The 17,309-nt window shown below is 39.7% G+C and overlaps 1 long non-coding RNA gene across 4 annotated transcripts in view; it reads left to right on the top strand.

The window, feature by feature from the left end:
• LOC108295980 overlaps positions 1-17,309 on the top strand; it is a 155,589-nt gene that overhangs the window by 110,557 nt on the left and 27,723 nt on the right. For all 4 annotated transcript variants that reach the window (XR_001821692.2, XR_005198341.1, XR_005198343.1 and 1 more), the window contains one exon: positions 15,078-15,159. This is a non-coding gene — a long non-coding RNA (uncharacterized LOC108295980). The remainder of the gene's footprint in view (positions 1-15,077; positions 15,160-17,309) is intronic.

Below are 17,309 nucleotides of genomic sequence, written 5' to 3'. Positions count from 1 at the left end.
TTTCACCATGTTGACCAGGATGGTCTCGATCTCTTGACCTCGTGATCCACCCACCTCGGCCTCCCAAAGTGCTGGGATTACAGGTGTGAGCCACCGCGCCCAGCCTGCTTTTTAATTTTTTAAAAATAATTTCTGCCTGATGTTGGGGAATAGAAACAATTAGTTTGGCTATGTAGGGCCACTGATAAATCAGGGTATTCTAAGATTAACTTGTACAATTCTAGCCATAATTAGAAATACCAAATATATTTTTACCTGTGCAGTGATCCTGTAACGTTCATTTGTTTGTCATGAGGGGGTGATAATTCGGGACTCACACATTTATCTCTATATATTTTCAAATGAAATAAGCATGGATTTAAGGAGGAGCTAAGAGGAAAACCAAATCCTAACCTGTCCTTCATCTTGGAGGACTATTGGTCATGCTTGTGTATTTTATCACGTTGAATCTGTTCATCCAAACATGGCCAATAGTCCAGGCAATCCTAGACAGAAGCTATATATACATGTATACCTATGATCTAGGTATATATATCTTAAATATATAAGATATATATGTGTATATATATTTATAAACTATTTGAAGTTTCACATCAGTTACAGACATTACTTTATCAATGAAATGTTGCTGGTCTTTTATTTGGGGGATGGCTTATTAGCATTTTTACAATTAGTTTTTAATAGCAGCATTTATTTAAGAAGGAAGAAGAAATGTTTGGTGGTACCTTCTGGAATGTACATTAATCTTGTTAATGACGCTACAGTTCATGGTTGGCAAAACAGGACTTTTGAATCGACCTGTATTGTGTGTGTGAGTGTGTATGTGCTTGAGAAAGAAGTCCAAGGCACTAAAGATACATGAGAAGTGCATGAAGACAGGATGCAGGATTTCCTATGATTTTATGTTGTTCTTAATTAGGAAGCATATTGGCAGCAAATGCTAACATGTGTTAGGATATTTAGCTGAATCCAAATAAATGTTTTCTATTACAACTCTGAATTCCATGCCTGGTCGGAACCCGTGTTGTTCTGCTCATGGCTTGCAAAATCCTGTTAAAAGTCATCTCAAGGGCCAATTTTCTGTTGGCTCACAGAGCAAAACTACTTTCACCACATGTTTTCCTGAAGGGTCATCTACAACTCGAGGTGAAAGTCAAAGATTGGAAGAGGATGACCTCTGATCCTGGAACTGCATTGCTTGGTGGTCAGGAGGGGTTCTTAGTAAGCAAAGTGGATTTAATTCCAGAGTCGGAAATGAGTGTCAACAATCCAAAGCAGCATCCTTTCAGCTCTACTACTTTTGGTGGAGGAATAGCCAAGAGAAGAAGATGGAGAGTAACCAAAAAAAAAAAAGTTCTCTAATGTAGCTAGGTAAAGTAGCTACATTAGAGAACATTTGCTTGAGTACATAAGGAACCACGTATAAATATGCTCTTTATTGATTGATTGATTGGCTGATTGGAGACAGGGTCCTACTCTGTCACCCAGGCTGGAGTGCAGTGGCAGGATCTCGATTCACTGCAACCTTCATCTCCCAGGTTCAGATGATCCTCTCACCTCAGCTTCCTGAATAGCTGGGACTGCAGGCACACATTACCATGCCCAGCTAAGTTTTGTATTTTTAGGGAAGACAGGGTTTTGCCATGTTGCCCAGAATGGCTTTGAGCTTCTGAGTTCAAATGATCCTTCTGCCTTGGTTGTCTAACATGCTGGGATTACAGGTGGGAGCCACCAGGCCTGGCCATTTTTTTCTATCTGTGTCTTTTTCACCGTTGTGTCTGAGAAATTTTACATGCTCTCATATATGTGCCTGAAATGATGCAGAAATTCCCCAGGACCAGTCACTTGGTGCTTTCATTTATTAATATTGATAAATCCATGAATCCAGGTTGTAAGGCAATCTTAGGTATGCACTATGTGAGGACTGGATTGCCTGGAGCTCTTCAGCAGTTTTCCACTGCAGGGCCTTCACAAACAAGCTCGTCCCTCTTTCTGGAATATCCCCTCTCCACATTTTGCACCGCCTATCCTCTCACCTGGTTCAGATCTCTTCCCGAATGTCCCCTCTCCCCCAGCTTTCCCTGATCCCTTCCTCATTCTTTCCTCTGTATTTATTTGTTTTTGTTCATTGTTTCTTCCCTCCTCTAGAGTGTCCATTTCAAGAAGGAAGGGAATTATTTTGTTTTTGCTGCTGTGCCTCAATGCCTAGGACAGTGTAAGGAACAGAGAAGGTGCACAACTAATAACCTATTCATTGAATTAACAGGTCCAGTGTGTTTTTGTTATTTGTTACAGATGTGTGTGTAACATTTTCAAAGCCTTGGAAGTTACTAAATTACTTTCCTGCATTTTATATGCAAGGCTCCTGTTATTCCTAATAAGAGTCAGCTGTATATCTAGACTGCGTTTTCAAAAAAAATAATAAATTACATTTCCCTTTGCCTTGTAAACAATCCCACGTGGTATATAGGCCCAAAAAATAAAATTAACAAAAAAGGGAGGATGTACCAAACCACATTTAGTTAGTGAAAGGGGATGTTTTCCCATATTCTTAAATGAAGATCTTTTAACCAGTATATCCAGTCTCAAACCATGAAATGAAGTGACTGGCTATCAGAACTAATTTTGAGAAGAAAAACTGTCATCTTTAAAGCAGTAAAATCTTCATAAAACTGTGTAAACTAATTACTAGGTTAAGTAAAATTGCTGAAATATATCAGGACCTTCAAATGTCTCCAGGGCAGACATAATACAGTAATTCTCTAATAGTCACTCTGGGAAGATACCGTAATGGGCAGGATGAAGTCATTGTAATATTCTCATTTACTTTTGGTCCTGAGACTTATAAAAAGAATGCTGGTGGCAGATTGCACATACGAAGAGATGCCCATTCATTTCACATGATACTAGCTGGCTTTTCCAGGCTGTGGATCATGAGCTCAGGGGAATCCAATGAAGATGGGCATACACATTTATTCTGCAGAGAAGAAGCCTTTAAATCCATTTGAATGCTTCTCATCCCTCCCCATCAAAGGGAGTGGAAAATATTTTATGTACAGTATTTTTTGCTTTACGTTATTTAGATGCCCTCATGCATATTAGGTTTTTGCATATAAGTAACAAAGAACTAAAAACAAGAGCAAGACCTACCAGAAGCTTCAACAGAGCAGATGGCCCATGGAAGACCTCATGTTCTTTTGAATTAGTAAAAAGCTCTATAGTTTAAGCAGATATCTTGGTAATCCAGGATAAGTTACAAGGATTGGGTAAACTCAATGGAATATTAAAGGTTTATTTTATTAGGTAATTTTATATACATTTAGGCCATGTGCAGTGGCTCACGCCTGTAATCCCAGTACTTTGGGAGGCCAAGGTGAGTGGATCACTTGAGGTTAGGAGTTTAAGACCAGCCTGGCCAACATGGCAAAACCCCATCTCTGCTAAAACTACAACATTTAGCCGGGCATGATGGCACATGCCTGTAGTCCCGGCTACTCCGGAGGCTAAGGTAGGAGAATTGCTTGAACCTGGTAGGTGGAGGTTGCAGTGAGCCAAGATCACACCACCACCATCCATCCTGGGCAACTGAGCACGATGCCATCCCCAAACATATTTGTTGTCTCAAATCCCAGGCTAATCTTGTACTCAATATGGAAGATAATCATGACTCATCACTCTGGATTACAACTGTCTACATATGTCTTTCTTATGAGATTATGCACCTTGAAGATAAGAACTTCACATTATTTGCTTCATTCTCCAGTCTCCACTTTGTGGAATGAATGAATAACCTTTAATAGAAACCTGACTGTTATTCCCTTCACTATTAACTTTTCCTAGAGTTATGAATTCCAGCTAGAAATGTGTTCAGAAAACCACTTGTCTTTAGAAATGTAATTTCACGAGACACACAAGTGGATTTCCTCATACTCTATTATGCTGATTTCTACCCTGGCTCAAGGCTAATTCATAAAGAAGAGTGATAGGAACTAGATTTCTTAAAAGTGGTGAGTATCAGGCCACAATCTCAGAGGACAGTGTATGAGGAGTAAAGTTGAGAAGACACATTCACATTTACCCAAATAGCTTGCACATTAAAAGCTGTACACCCTGACTGACTCCAATTAACTCAGAGGGAAATCTTTGTGCTGGTTCGGTTCTTTCCAATGCATCTGAGCCTACCACTGCTGGCTAGCCCCTGTGTCCCTTTGGAATTGATAATGAGGTTCAAGAGAGGGGAATAAACCTCACTAAGCATGTCACCTCTATTTAGCACCTTTTCCAGGATGGCAGCCACTATTGTTTTATTATGTCTCTGATCAGCTGTCACTATTCATAAAGTAATCACTGCCATTAACACATCATGCCTCAAGCCATCTGCTGCTGCACAGCACACACAGAGCTGTTGGTTGCAAGCAAAGCAGGTGTCACCTAAAAATGACAGTACCACAGTAAAGTTGGGAGGTCATCATGGTGAAGAGAATATGTCATGTCATATAACTATTTTTGATGTATTATAGTGCAATGAGCAATAGTATTTCTTGCTTAATTTGCAGAAGGCTAAACTTACAACATTCTTATTTGAGTTACTTTATTTTCAATACTGGTAAGTTATGGAGACAAAAAATGTCATTGAAGTTTTTGAAACAATAGCATCTAGATCGTGAATGGTCTATTGCATTAAATTTGCAGTCAAGTTTAAAGCATTTTTTAAGAGATCTGATCTGTCAGACCTTTATTCAACAAGTATTTATTGAGCACATACTAAGTGACACTGACATGTGACTGGCCCACTCAAAATATACAGTTGCTACTTAAAAACAAAAATCACTGGTGGCTACAGCCTGTAATCCCAGCACTTTGGGAGGCCAAGGCAGATGGATCAAGAGGTCAGGAGTTTTAGACCAGCCTAGCCAACACAGGGAAACCCCATCTTTACTAAAAATATAAAAATTAGTTAAGCATGGTGTGGGAGCCTGTACTCCCAGCAACTCTGGAGGCTGAAGCAGGAGATTCCTTTGAACCCAGGAGGCTGAGGTTGCAGTGAGCGGAGATCACGCCATTGCTCTCCAGCCTGTGCAACAAGGAGATACTCCATCTCAAAAACAAACAAACATCGCAAGTAACATACACAGTGGAGATTCCTGATCCTAGCTGCATTTTTTACCCTTGATTTTGGATAATTGTTGGGCTAGTTTTCAGTTTCAATACGATCTGTATTGATTGAATTTTATGTGGATGTATTGGAAAATAAGCTCGCATTGGAAAAATATAATGATTTCATAGTCTGTTATGAAGGACAATATCTTTATAGGATAATTAGTTCTCTTGACCACCTTCATTATAAAGGGGCTTTATATTTATACAGCTAAGAGAGGAGTTAGAAATTTAATTGAAGATCTTAAGCGTTGATAGAAAGTGAGACAAGGGATCATAACTGGGTTCCACTATCCCTCTAGCCCCTTCCTCTCCTGCATATACACTAGAATTGCATCCCCAGCTTAACTTCAGAAAATTCATCTATTTGCCCTTGGCAAATATATACACATACACATCTATATGCAGATATAAAAATTTAACTAGGGTAGTTAGTAATTCCACCCTCCATTTTATTGCTTGAGTTTCTGCTCTTTTCCTGGGAGTGAGAAGTATTGGATGAGAGTTTGGATCTTCTGCATATAGATCATTATAGAATTTGAAAAAGAAATAAAAACACAGCTGGGTGTGGTGGTGGCCGCCTATAATCTCAGCTACTCAGGAGGCAGAAGAATTGCTTGAACCTGGGAGGCAGAGGTTGCAGTGAGCAGAGATTGCACCACTGCAATCTAGCATGGGTGACAAGAGCCAGACTCTGTCTCAAAAAAAAAAAAAAAGTGGTCCCATTAGATTATAATACCATATTTTTACTGTACGTCATCTATGTTTAGATACACAAATCCCATGGTGTCACCATTGCCTACAGGATTCAGTACAGTAATATTTGTACAGATTTCTATACAAATCTGCACAAATTTATACAAATATTAGGTTGTACAGATTTGTAGCCTAGATGAAGTAAGCTACACCAAGTAGCTTAGGTATATAGCAGGCTATGCCATCTAGGTTTGTGTAACTACACTTTTTGATTCACACAGTGGCAACAAAATCGCATAACAATGCATGTCTCAGAATGTTTCTCAATCATTAAGTGACTCATGATTGCACTTAATCGCTCTGGTCTATAAAATAAAGACAACCAGAGACTTACTCCAAAGGGTTGTTGGGGTGATAATATAATATGATACTTATAATTAATACTATAAAATAATATAATACAAAGTATTTATGATATTTATAAACATAGACCTAAAATATAAAAGTTTTACTCATTATAATGCTTTTTTTTCTTCTTTTGAGATGGAGTCTTTCTTCTTTGTCACCTTGGCTGGAGTGTAGTGGCTTGATCTCAGCTCACTGCAGCCTCCACCTCCTGGGCTCAGGTGATTCTTCTGCCTCAGGCTTCCTAGTAGCTGGGATTACAGGTGCCTGCCACCACACCCAGCTAATTTTTGTATTTTTAGTAGAGAAGAGGTTTCACCTTATTAGCCAGGCTGTTCTCAAACTCCTGACCTCAAGTGATTCAACTGTCTCAGCCTTCCAAAGTGCTGGAATTACAGGTGTGAGCCACCATGACCAGCCTACTTATTAGAAAACTTCTGAGTATTACAAAATACATGTCTAGCACATGATAAATCCTCAATAAACATAATGTACTACTATGACAGATTAAGAGAAAAAGCCACGGAAATAAGGCTGCAATACTTGCATTTAGGAAATAGTGTAGGAATAGGACAGAAAGCTTGGCTAACTGAATTGAGAAATATATTACACAAAATGTCTTAAGAGTAGGTGCCATTTGAATTGTCTAGAGAAAGAGAAAGAGAATAGCTTGTTAGGTGGAGAAGTATCAAGAGCAAAGTTTTGGACCATGAAGGGGAACCAACTGCTTTCTTCCTTCATCCCTCCCACTGAAGAGTTTTTCTCAGTTTGCCTTATGCACTTTGGGGGCCCAGGCAGGTGGATCACAAAGTCAGGAGTTCAAGACCAACCAGGCCAAAATGGTGAAACCCTGTCTCTACTAAAAATACAAAAATTAGCCGAGCATGGTGGTGGGTGCCTATAATCCCAGCTACCTGGAAGGCTGAGGCAGGAGAATCGCTTGAACCCAGGAGGCGGATGTTGCGGTGAGCGGAGATCACACCACTACACTCCAGCCTGGGCAACAGAGTGAGACTGGCTCAAAAAAAAAAAGAAAAACTCATTTTATGGGTTCTTCAAACAATATTTTTGTGTTTACTTGAGCATAAGATCTGTAATTTCAAGTCTCTTTATGGAGACCCACACATTTTAAAAGACTCTCATAAACATCATTGTTTATTAATTAGTATTAGTATGGTTGATAATTTTACACCTTAGGCTTACGATATAATGATTTTAAGGTTTTGCTCATCCAAAATCAACTTTTCCCAGCTCCCTTACTATTAACTAATTCCTTGTATTTATTATTCAGTTTTCTATTTCTGCACTTGATCTTAGCCAAAAGGCTAAAAAGTAATCAATTTTCTATTTCTTTGTACTGAGTGGGCATGAGAAATAGAATGTGAGAGAAAGCATGCAATTAGAAAATATTGTACAAAACTGCTGGCTATTTTATATAAAAAATGAAACTTGAGGTCTCAGGGTGCAAAATTAATATGGAAGAATTCCATCACTTTGTTAGAAGAAGCAGTCGAAGTCCATCCACTATGCTGACAGAGACTTGATAGATATCTGTCAGTTTCATTTGTCATTCAGGAGGAATACCTGGATTTTCTCTGAGGAGTCATCCCTGCTTGGTCTCAGACTATGTGGTTTATGTGGTGCTTTGCCAAGTCCACTTCCTATCCCCTCCAGTCTTAGGGAGGGGGAATAGCTCAAGCTCAGCCACTCAGCCTTTCTCTTCTGGGAAGTTGAACTCTGAGTGATGAGACACAAAAGTAGCAATATACTTGGAACTGATTCTTCCTGGGAGCAGAACCTTGAAGAGGCTGTTTATTCACCCCTGCTACCTGGAGTCCTGAAGCTATTTGGTTCCCATCTTTGTTCCCTCATGATCTGAGTGTCCAGCTTTTGGTTTCTATGAGCCACTCCATATCCTTCCAATAATTTTCCTCTTTTGCTTCATTTAGTCAGAGATTAACTGATAGACTAAGTGATAGAATGAAAATGTGAACACAGAAAAAATATCACTAGATGACTGAGTTCAGATTACTAGACAGCATTTTCTCACTGGACATGCATTTTGAAAGCACACACCAGCACCAGGCACTGCTCTAGGCACTGAGTCAGTGACAAACAAAACAAAATACTGAGAACAACAGAAGTGGCTGGGCACCGTGGCTCAGGCCTGTAATCCCAGCTGTTGGGAGATCGCTTGAGCACAGGAGTTTGAGAACAATAGATGTTCTAACAGATATTTGTTGTTGGGCTTTCAGGAACTAAATGAATGGGCTCATGGCATTTGTTCAACCTTAAGATAATTTTTATATGACCCTCTGTGAGAGGTTCTAATAAATTTTTTTTTTACAAAAAGAATATTAACAACAATCTGGGTAAATATTTCAAAAAAGAGTTCTTCCTGTGGTAAAGTAAGCCAAATGTTGATTTAAATTTCTCAATGATCAAAGTGTTAAAGTAATATGTTTTGAATAGAGCCATCTATAAAACATATCCGTATAAACAACAAAACTTGTAAATGTGTAATGGACAAAAGTAATAAAACTATTGAAATAATGCATTTTCCTCATACCAACTCTATCCATTAATTTTTTACAGTTTTCTACCATGTAACATTACCCGTCATAAAAATGATATTTTAAAATGAGATGGGGTTGGTAAAAGAAACAACGGGTAATAACGGAAGGGGGATTGTAAAGCTGTGCTCTGCTGGATGAGGGAGAAGGGAAAATACAATTCATCTGGGCTTCCTCTGAGCCAGAGGCCATGCATGGTCTGTAGCCTTTAAAGGGTGAGCAATGTTCAGAGCCAAGGATTTTTATATCCTTATTTTGATTATTTCTTTCTTTTCTCTAAAGAAATCAAGCACAAGCTATTTAAAATAATGAAATTCACTTCAAAAAATACTTTATAAGCACAGTTGTGAATCTCTCATGTATTAAACATTTAAAAATTCTTCATGCATTGTCGTATGGGTTGTATAGAATCTAAATGTAATATGGTAGTGGCAACTTGGTGCAGTTAAGGGACATAGATTTTGATTCAGATGGATCTGAGTTCTAATCCTGACTCTGCTATATATAAGTTATTTGACCTCTATGTAACTATATTTATTTACCTGCAAAGTGGAGATTATAACTCCTAGCAAGTAGTGGATACTAAAGGTTAGATGATTTTCTTCCACTGCCTTCATCCTTTATTCTGATAATATTTCAAATTAAGAAAGAAAAGCTTATTTGCAACTATAGGCCATTACGGTATTATTGTTATTTATTATTATTATTTTTTGAGACAGAGTCCCATTCTCTTGCCAGGCCGGAGTGCAGTGACACAATCTCGGCTCACTGCAACCTCCAACACCCTTGTTCAGGCAATTATTCTGCTTCAGCCTCCCAAGAAGCTGGGGTTACAGGCACGTGCCACCATGCCCAGCTAATTTTTGTATTTTTAGTAGAGTCGGAGTTTTACCATGCTGGCCAGGATGGTCTCAGTCTCCTGACCTTGTGATCTGCCTGCCTCCGCCTCCCAAAGTGCTGGGATTACAAGTGTGAACCACCACATTACAGTATTATTGAGTCCTACTTAAAATACTTGATATCCTTTGATATTATGTGTCAACAAAGTAAAAATGTGCATGCTTGCAGTTCCTAAAAATAAAATAAAATAAATAAAAGATTGAAATTCTTACACTTATATTAAAATGAGAATCCATACTATAGCATAATTTTGGAAAATGGAATTATCTGAGATTTAAATGCTTTATTTCTCCATTTATTCAACACACTCTGAGCACCTATTAGACTCTGGGCCCCATGAGAGGCATTTAGAATACAAAGATGAATAAAACATGATTCTGAACTTCAAAGAGTTACTTCACCCTCTTCCATAATGGGTGAAGATCATGTGCAGAGAATGAAATGCAGAAATGTAGGATAGAGTGCCTCATGGGAACACTGGGGAGAGTTACCTCATTGGTGAGTGTGGAGTGTCAGGGGACAAGGGAAGTCTTCTAGCAGAGGTGGTGGTGACGGTATCTATTTCAAGCCTTAGGGAATGAGTTGAAGTTATCTAGGTGGACTAGGTGGAGGAGGCAAGAGTAAGAGGGCATTCCAGGCAGTGGAGCAGGAAAATCATGTGGAGATGAACCCACATGGTGCGTGTATGTGTGTGGAGCGTGTGTGTGGGGTGGGGATGGGTGGGTAAGGAATCAGTGCAACGGTGCACAGAGCTAGAGGTAGGGAGTAATGAGAGTGACGCTACTGGAGAGGCAGGCAGGGGCCAGATCATGGGTGTTTTCTTTCCCAGGCCAAGTTGCTCAAGCTTTATGCATAAGGACAAATGATGGCTTGGGCACAGCTGAAATACCTCTGCTCAAACCTGTGTGAAGAATAACAATTAGGATGGTAAAGCCCATTAGCAAACGGGTGATATGGTCTGTGTGTGGTCCAGGGCCAGGCTGTAAGGGCTTGATGGAGGCCAGGTTCACTGGGACGCAGAACAGTAGGAGGGCTGGGTGGTTGGTAGCAGAGGAGGGTGAGCTCAGGGGCAGAAGGAAGAGAGAGAATCCAGGCTGACTCTCAGCTCTGGAGTATGGTACCTGAGGTGATGCTACCATCCAAGATAGGGAATACATGGATATAAATGAGGGTTATGATCCAAGTTCGGGCATGCAGTGAAATCAAACTGGGGGTCTCTTAAAACTGGGCTGACTGTGGTTTTGCTGCTGCTGTTGTTTTTCTTTCTTTCTTTCTTTTTTTGAGACAGAGTCTCACTCTGTCGCCAGTTGGAGGTCAATGGTGCAATCTCAGCTCACTGCAACCTCTGCCTCCCAGGTTCAAGCGATTCTCCTGCCTCAGCCTCCCGAGTAGCTGGGACTACAGGTGCACACCACCACACTCAGCTAATTTTTGTATTTTTAGTAGAGATGGGGTTTCACTATGTTGACCAGGATGGTCTCAATCTCTTGACTTCCCAAAGTGCTGGGATTACAGGTGTAAGCCACCATGCCTGGCCAACTGTTGGTTTTGGAATACCTTGGTGAGATTCTGTTATAGGGAGCTGCATTGACAACTTCTCCTGGTGCATGCAGAAGACCTACCATGGAGTGAGCATGGAAGGGGTAAGACATAAGCAAGCTTTCACTCTGCTCCTTAGTAGCTCCAGGATAGTGGGTAAGTCATGTTAGCACTCCAGATTTCCTGTCCCTCGTTGAGGGAATAAGTTGGTTTGACAAATAATCTCTAAACAATTATTCTTATTTGATTAAATAAAGCCATGCAATATGATTCTTGTTCCCCATTTTTTGGTTAACAGTAAACACCCTCACCCCTGAAACACTTTGCAAAACTTTCTCTCTCCCAAGTTTGTGGGACATTTGATATTTGATGTCAAAATAGGAGTTTTCTTAACTCTTAAGAATATTCTTAGCTCCTTCTTGTCAGGAATTGCTTGCAACTCTTAGAGGATGTGACTCACCCCCAAAGCATTTATTTTCCAACTTTCAAATGGATTTTTGGAAACAAATATCAGCTGTTAATCAGAGCTTTCCTAGGTGCACAAGAAACTCTCTTCCACAAGGCTTTACCTCCCTTCCCTACTCAGTAAAGTGCCTAATACAAATAGGGAGCCACTTCTGGGACAGTAACGTCTGACATTAAAGAATGCATTCTAGGCTGGGTGCGGTGGCTCACGCCTGTAATCCCAGAACTTTGGGAGGCCAAGGCGGGTGGATCATGAGGTCAAGAGATTGAGACCATCCTGGTCAACATGATGAAACCCTGGCTCTACTAAAAATACAAAAATTAGCCCGGCCGTGCACCTGGGGTCCCTGCTACTTGAGAAGCTGAGGCGGAAGAATCGTTGTACCCAGGAGGCTGAGGTAGCAGTGAGCCGAGACTGCGCCACTGCACTCCAGCCTGGTGACAGAGCAAGACTCCATTTCAAAAAAAAAAAAAAAAAAAGAAAAGAAAAGAAATGAAAAGAAAGAAAGAATGCATTCTAAGTAAAACAATGTGTTTTTTCAAATTAGCACACATACCAAAAAAAAATATATATATATTGACTTAGTACACCTTAATGGCTTTCAAAGAGCCATTAGGCTCAAGTGAGTGAATATTCTGTGTATTACTAAACTATGCACAATGTATCCCAAAATAGCCATTTTATCTGTATATATAACAAGACAAGTTCATTTCTCTTTGAATTTTCCTTCGCTCCTTTCTAAGTAATTTTCCTAGCCCGTTTGAGAGCAAAGGGACACATTTTTTCAAGGTTTGGGTGTTTGCTTGCCTGGTTCCAAAGTTCATGGAATAACTGAGAAGTGTGTTCATCTGCTGTTGAGTGGCCTAAATGAGGGGGCATTCTACCTGGTTAAGTCCTGCTACAGTTTCCCTATTAACAGAGACACCAGCAAAGTGTAAGAAGCCTAAGGAGATTAATGTAAAATGTCTGCAGGGTAGAAAAATTGCTTTAGAAATAAAATAATACATCCTCTACCCCCCATGAATTAGCACTTGAGGCACTTTAATTGGACAAACTCGGTGTTTAGATCAGGAGTCTGTCCAGTTGCTGTCACCAGGGGAAGTAGAAGCAAAGGGGTTAATAATTGCTGACAATTTTTTTTAACAAGCAATTTTATTGCAGAAATGGGAGTTGAACCAGAACACTCACAATCAGAACGAAAGGGCAGGCAGGCAGATCTGGAAAACTCACCATTGCATGTGAAAAGGAAAGTTTCCATGGATTTTAGAGAAGCCAAAGAAAAGGGCTTATTTTATATTTGAGAACAAAGCTTAATTTAGATTTTTAAGGACCAGTCACCCAACATTCAAAATCCATACATAATGCTCTGAAGAAATGCAACAATGCCTCCATTTGATAATAGCAAGGAAAGCATTCATATCTGACAATACCTTATGCAATGTTTATAAGATATATGTCTCTAGGTGCTTTCACAGAAAGTGTGTGAAATTTAATGTGTTGACTTTTATTTCTAAAGAATTGTGTTGTTTACCTGCTATCTTAGAGATTACTGTTCCACCTTGAACAGTGAAGGTGAAAGGATACCAATCAGCCAGTGTGTATCTTCTGACAATTTCCAGATTTTTATCTAGAGACACCCAGCAGCTGAGAATCATTCATAGGTGGTATGTTTTAGTAAGAAAGAACACTGCACTTGGGAGTCAGAAGATAGAATTCAATGTCTCAGCTCACACCTGTAATCCCAGTTACTCTGGAGGCTGAGGCATGAGAATCGCTTGAACATGGGAGGCAGAGGTTGCAGTGACTCGAGATCACACCACTGCACTCCAGCCTGGGTGACAGAGCAAGACTCTGTCTCAAAAAAAAAAAAAAAAATGCGGCCATGGGGAAATAGTTTCTTCCAATGGTTCCCAAACATTATTGCATGACAAAACCATCTGTTGAGCTTTATATATGCACATATACACCTGAACCATCCTCCTGAAATTCTAGCTCAGTAGGTCAGAGATTGGTCTCTGTATTGTTTAAAAGCAGTGGGGGTCAATAACTACTGACAAATCCATCACACTTGAGTGTCCTCATTTGTAAAATAGGGACAGCATTTTTTATTCAGCTTACAGGGTTGTTGTGAAGACTAACTACAATGATATATTTAAGACACCAGTGCAATGCTCAGAAGAGGGTCACTTATTTTTCTTTCAGTGGGCCATGATTGTTCTAGTTCAGAGCTCCCCAAAGTGAATTCTAAGGAGCAATAACCCTATGGGATGCTTTATGGAAAAACTGTGTACCATCCATCATATTTGGCAGCTGCACATTACACTCCCTTCCAGACTGTTAATGGGACCATTAGCGCCTTAAAGTTTCTGAAAGGACCTGAAAAAAAGGAACTGGCTACGTTGGTTGAACTCAGTGTTTCTCAAAGTGATTTGACTACCCAATTCTTTCTTCCAGTGGCAATTATTTATTGATGTTGGATGGAACTTGCTTTAGTGAACACTACTCTTTATGATCACTAACTAATGTTCTACCTTCTATAACCTGCCTCAAGGAATTGACTGATTGTTTTTAGTCTGATTGAAACCTAGCCTTTCTGATCATTGTGAAGAATATCTGTTCTTTTCCTGAACTGCTGGTTTAAATGGACTCTCATATTGAACGTGATTCCATTTAAATACTGTAGTTTTTACTTTAACTGAGGTAGTTATAAAGGCAGAACACAAATGATCTAGAAAAAATTAAACCTTCAATTTAGAAATAAAATTCACACCTAAACAGTAGAAATTCACAAGTCCATGACTGTTAAATAAAGGGAAGACAGTTACATTTCGAGAGCTCCTATTTTACCCTGGAAACCAGTCGAATGGGATAAAATTTAGAAATGCAGGTTATGCTTCGAGTGATATTAATCCAGGGATCAAAAATAAGTGGTAGAAATGGATATAGATGCAGTAAAAATTTGAGTCTTGAGGATAGCACTGTTTCTTTTAAGTCAATGATTTAAGAGCTTTTGGGAAGATGAATATAATCATGCAGATTTTTTGGTGACCTCATTTGTCTGGTCTGCACTCTTAAAGAAAGAATAATCAGCTTCTAATGTGTCCTTCTGGAAATGAGAAGCAAAATGGCCAAGTGTATCTCTGATTGGGGTGTACTTGCAAAAGAATCACCTACTCATTCAAGCAGAAGAAGACACAGGCATAGACACATGGTGTTGGGATGGATGAATAGACATGATGTGATGTGTAAAGTCAGGTTTGGCAGAGTTTACAGTAAGAGTTTGCTTCAGATGACTACTCAGAGAAACATATATGTATTTTTCATGCATCTTGCTTTTACAGGTTTCTGAGATAAAAATCTCAGAAGAACAGCTTTGCTCGTGAGCTTTCTGATATTTCCACTGTGGTCCTGGCCAGAAACACTGTGAGAACACCCTTTCATTTGGTATTTGAGCCCTTCTGCCTCTGTTCCTGGCTGCAGACCAAAGGGAACAAATGCAACTGAACGTTTCAGAACCTCAAAATAGTAAACCCAAAATGGTCTGCTCTGCTTTTGGTTCTAAAAATGATCGACCCCAAAGCCTTGTTCCAAATAATCTGGTAGATCCATCTCTAATGTGGATTACTGGATTTTAGAAGCCTTTGGAGGATGGTGTTTTTAAAACAGGCAACTAAGAACAAAGAAAACAGTCAATCCAAGTGGTTGTAGTACAGGTATCTGACCACCACAGCAGAGACTAGATTTAATAAACATACTTATGTTCTAGTGTAAAGTAATTAGAAGGGGATTAGAATTTAGAGTGGAATATCTGGGCTTGAATGTTGACTTGATCTTGCCATCTGAATGTCTAGGGCATATTTCTGAGGCTCAGTTGTTACCTGTGGGTAAAATTAATAATAAAAATGAAAAATGAGTATGTCCATTTTAATTGAGTCATTATGAGGAGCAACATTATAAAAATACTTCTAAAATTGGAATGTCTGTGATAATATGAAAGTCAGTAAATCCCAGTGATTAGAAGTTTGAACTTTACAATACAACACATCTGGGTACAGATTTCTGCTCTTCTACTTTCTAGCTCTATTGCCCTATATGGGTCACTAAAAATCTTTGACAATCAGTTTTATCATCTGTGAAATGGGGTTAATGCTGTTGGGAGAATGAAATCAAGTAATGTGTATAATATATTTGGCACACAGTTAATGCTAGAAAAATTGCTGGCTATTAATACATGTATAAATGATGATCATGGTGATTTTATATACTCATAATTTTTGGTGCCAGTCCAAATACAGACATATGAGAATGTGGCTAGATCCTCGATTTTCCCTGAACCTTCTTTCCATGAAGTTACATACTCTATAGCATCAGTGGGTGAGTTGACTTAGGAGGGGTGCCAGTATGAGCTTGGAGTAGCTTACTTGGATCCAAAATATGGCTTTTGCTAAATATAAAGATCTAGGGGAGAGAGTAGAAAACTCTTGCTGGGCCAATGCCAAGTATGAAGCAATGCTGATCTTGGCAATTTTTAGCATCCAATTTTCACCCATTAAGAAAGGAGGGTTAAAAGGTATAAATAAATGCAGAGGCCATAATAAAATCATTGTGGAATTAAAACATTAAACCCATGGGCTCTTAATTATCAAATAGCAGTTATTGTTTACAAATATTCTCATATTAGGGACTTAGGGATTTCATAGGCTCCTCCCCTCCGCTCTCTCCCCTCTCCTCCCCTCCCCTCTCTCCCCTCTCCTCCCCTCCCCTCCGCTCTCTCCCCTCTCCTCCCCTTCCCTTTCCTGGGACAGAAATGGTTTTGCTCTGCTGCTCAGGCTGGAGTGCAGCAGCATGACCTTGGCTCAAGACAGCCTCCACCTCTTGGGCTCAAGCAATCCTTTCACCTCAGCTTCCTGAGTAGCTGGGACCACAGGTGTATACCATCACACTTGGATAATAAAAAAAATTTTTTTTTATAAAAACAGGGTCTTGGCCAGGCTCACTCCTGTAATCCCAGCACTTTGGGAGGCCAAGGTGGGCAGATCACAAGGTCAGGAACTCAAGACCAGCCTGGCCAATATGGTGAAACATCATCTCTACTAAAAATATAAAAATTAGCCAGGCGTGGTGACGTGTGCCTGTAGTCCCAGCTACTCAGGAGGCTGAGGCAGAAAAATCTCTTGAACCTGGGAGGCAGAGGTTGCAGCAAGCCTATATTGTGCCACTTCTCTCCAGCTTAGGTGACAGAACAAGACTTCGTCTCAAAAAAACAAAAACAAACAGAGTCTCAATATGTTGCCCAGGTAGGAGTCTCAAACTCCTACCTCAGCTGATCCTACCACTTCAGCCTCCCAAAGTGCTGGGATTACAGGCACAAGCCACTGTGTCTGGCTCAGATATTTGTCTTAAAAACAAATATTTACTACCAGCAACCTGGCTGGCCCAAAATGTGACTGGCAGCTTATTTTATATTCCCCATACACATTAAATGTAGAAACGTACTAACTATTAGATTTGATTAAATATTAAAATGTCATATTTTTCAGCCAATGAAAAAAATATTTTATATTTGCTCTGGG

Source organism: Cebus imitator, unplaced genomic scaffold (genome assembly GCF_001604975.1).
Source record: "Cebus imitator isolate Cc_AM_T3 unplaced genomic scaffold, Cebus_imitator-1.0 Scaffold19, whole genome shotgun sequence".
Classification (NCBI taxonomy): Eukaryota; Metazoa; Chordata; class Mammalia; order Primates; family Cebidae; genus Cebus; species Cebus imitator.
The sequence above is the reverse complement of the archived record's forward strand: the minus strand, read 5'-3'. Positions and strand labels throughout refer to the sequence as shown.